Raw genomic sequence first — 3,612 nt, forward strand, 5'->3', positions numbered from 1 at the left:
GATTGGGGCTGGAGGTTTACCCCGGACGTTTCGGAGGGGAACTGGTGGTTACTCCTTATTCTCTGTCTTCTGCGATACCGTCCGTGGCTTCTCTCGGGGGCCTGCCTGGGCCGCACCCCCCAGCCGACATCACAACACTCTCCCACAGACAGACGCAGCCATGCCGCTGGGGTGGTGCAGGGCCGAGGACTCGTTGCCGCACTAACTTCTAAGAGGGGCGCCGCGTGGCCAAGCGCGAGACGCGGTTTCCCATCCCCGCACGCCCAGCCACCTCACGAAGCCCCGGGCGCCGGTCTGAGTTTGAAAACACCCACGAACTTTGAAAAGCCCGATGCACGCACTGTTTAATGAAAAGCAAATATTCGTGTTACCGTCTGTGACAGGATTGCACCAAAGTGTTCATCTCTCCTGAGGATCCTGCCCGATTCTCTCTGACGACGGTCAGAGGCCTAGGAAGAGGCCGTCTGGACGCAGCGGCAGCAGCTCGCCTGGCGGGAGGACTCGGGCGTAGGATCTGGGACGGGAGACTCGGCAGCCCTGCCCTCACGCTGGCTGCGGATTTTACACGTGTGAGTTTATTCTGGAGGAGAAAGTGGGGTGCCCATGCATCTTCCCACTCTACCAGTGGAAATAGTCCCACGCCTACTCTAATTCTAAGGAAGTCTACGGCCACGCCACCCTGGACAAACCCCATCCTGTCCGATCTCAGAAGCTAAGCAGGGTCGGGCCTGGTTAGTACTTGGATGGGAGACCACCTAGGACGACCAGGTGCTGTAGGTATAAAAAATAAAAAATAAAAAAATAAGGGATTATAAGCAGACAAGGTCCTTGCAATCTGTGATGTCAACCAAGGGTGCCCTTGCCTAAAAAAATAAAATAATAATAATAGTGATTGAAAGGAGAAGGATTCAAGGGCGGCAGCCCCTCGAGCAGGTAAGGGACGGCCTGGAGGGTCAGCGCTGGTTCTCGGTGCGGAGGGACCCAGGAGCCGAGAATCCGCCGTGCTGCAAGGTGCTCACGCCGGGCCGGCGGTGCGACCGACGGCCGAGCTGCCTTTGTCCATTAAACCACATTGACGATGCTTCGCGAACGTGCCCTTCCCTCCCACCGAGGGGGAGCCGCCGGAAAACTGCCCCCCGCAAGCGAGCTGGCCAGTCGCGCAGGGCACCATCTCTTCCGGGTCCCACACACACGGTTCTCCCCCAAAACGAGCAGCCCCGAGGTACGCAGGGAGGACACCCCTCCCTCCCTGCCACTCCGCTGATTCTGGACGAACCGTGAGAACTAAGAGCCGAGAAGATCAGAGAACCTCCGATTCCTACACGGACAGCTGGGAAGCGGGGAGGTCTGGGGCTCAGTATTTCCACAGGTGCAGCAGGAGCACCCCACCTTCTCCTCCAGAATAAACGTACACGTGTAAAATCTGCAGCCAGCGTAAGGGCAGGGCTGCCGAGTCTCCCGTCCCAGATCCTACGCCCGAGTCCTCCCGCCAGGCGAGCTGCTGCCGCTGCGTCCAGACGGCCTCTCCCTATGCCCATGCTGCTGTCAGGAAATCCGGTACGATCTCCAGGTTCCCTCCAGAGCTTTCACTTTTCCCAGCTCCCCTGGACACGAAGGGCGTGGGGTGCAGGAGGTGGGGGTCGGGAGCCAGGGCTGTGGGCAGGCGGCTTGCTGCTGGGGGCCGATGGATCTCTCCCCTCCACTGCAGTGGCGATGGGGGTGCTTGGCCGAGGCGTTTGCTGAGACGCCTCCTGCCTTGCCGAGCTGACATCTGTGCTCTAGTTCAGGTAACGCAGGGGGCCAGGCCGCCCACTGTGCCTCTCACAGCTCACAAGGAGTTTGTCATCGTTCAGGAAAAGGGGTCCCTGTGAGAGTCATCGAGACTCAGTACCCGCCCCCTCCATTTTTGCGTTTGGGATAAATCCAAACGCATGTGTAACCCACGATTACGAAGGCATCTCATTACTGTCGTTATTGATTCTTTAAGTGTGTTCACTCCTCAGCTTCTAAATCCATTACAAAGAACAAATACATATTTAAATATTTATTATTATCCAGGATTGTGGTCATACACTTCCTTATCCTCCCACGTCCATCTGCTCGGTGATCGACGGAGCAGATGGGCGTCACACCCAGTTCTAAAAGCCAGAATACAGGGCTCTGTGTCCTTCCCGAGGGGGCCATGCGGCAGAGGGAGAGGCACGTTGCTGCTTCTCCTGGGTCTTCCCTCAGCCGGCAGGGATGCTGTGCTTTTCAAATCCACAACGACAGCATGCCGAACAATACAGCGAGGAGAGCGATGGCTATTTCGACCTTCTCCTGGGTTTCTTTGCTCCCGTCCGTGACACGGTTCATCCGGTCTTCCAAACTGGACACCTCGTCGCCGTCTTAAACGCCCGTGCTTCCTGTCATCCACCTCGGGAGTGCTTGTCGAAGTCTGGCACTTTCTATCTGCACTGAGGCTCGAATCCTCTCACCTTCTGCACCGCGTCTGCCACACAGGCCAGGCCTTCGGCTCTTCTCTTCAGTGTGTCCCCAAATCTCTAATTTCCCATGGAACAAACAGAAGTATGCCGAAGAGCTCCAGGGGCACAGCTGGCGAGCGCCCAAGCGCACGGACACGTGAATGAGGCCCACGCACGCTTGGGCACAGGCTGGGTGCCCGGGCACAGGGCAGAGTGTGGTCAGCTTCCTAGGAGTGAATGCAGCCGGCTAAAAGGGGCCACCAGAGCTTTATCGAGACAACAGGAATCACAGGATCGTGTCTCTGTCATGGAAACATAGCTTTACCGAGGAAGCAGAGAAGGTTCTGGAGGGAGGAGGTTAATTACCACACAGGTTCAGCTGAGCCGTCCTGGAGGCTGAAGTCAGTGCTGGGGAATGGCCGAGAGGTTCCCCCTCACGGCAGTATAGACAGGAAATCGTTGTCACAGACGGAGCGAACGCTAGACAGCAGAGCTGGGTCGGTGTCCAGGATTCTCACTCGAATGACCGGGGGACACTGTGCCACAGCAGAGAGGAGGGACACACACGTGCAAGAAAGGGGGACGGACTGGTCATGAGTTTTAAAGCCGCTGGGGCCGAATCACCCATGAAATCATGCAACCAAAAATGCCGAGTAAGCAACGGGCGAGGAATAAAGTGAGAGTTTTATTGATCGAGAAGTAGTCATCTTATTGACAAACGTTAAAAATGTATGTAACGATTACCCTGGAAACGATGACCGCTAGACAGTCTGCCCTTGAGAAGTGCTCTCGCGCGAGTGGAAGAAGCAATGAACCCCGGTTTTCCTGAAGCGCCGCCGTCTCTCCGTAACGAACAGAGGAACGAGTCGATACAAAGTAAGACTGAGCGCTCGCTTCGCGCCCACGTACGGAACGCGACGACGCGGCCCGTTAGCGAGATTCGGCGCCGTAGGATGCGCGACGCGGTGGTGGCTGGGAGCGGAGTCCTGACTCGTAGCCTTCGCTGATTTCCGCCAGGTAAACGTCCCCATCGCGGCTCGTTTCAGCCCACCAAGGGGACGGCGCTGAAGGTAGACCTGGGAGAAGACGCACGAAGCAGGCTTTCGGGGCTGCGGGGTGAGCCAGCTCCAGCAGACCACCGGGAAGG

The 3,612-nt window shown here is 57.4% G+C and overlaps 1 pseudogene; it reads left to right on the forward strand.

The window, feature by feature from the left end:
- Positions 1 to 661: 661 nt before the first annotated feature.
- LOC112478560 lies at positions 662 to 780 on the forward strand (annotated as a pseudogene).
- The last annotated feature ends 2,832 nt before the right edge of the window (positions 781 to 3,612 follow it).

Source organism: Pteropus alecto, unplaced genomic scaffold, assembly GCF_000325575.1.
Source record: "Pteropus alecto unplaced genomic scaffold, ASM32557v1 scaffold61, whole genome shotgun sequence".
Classification (NCBI taxonomy): domain Eukaryota; kingdom Metazoa; phylum Chordata; class Mammalia; order Chiroptera; family Pteropodidae; genus Pteropus; species Pteropus alecto.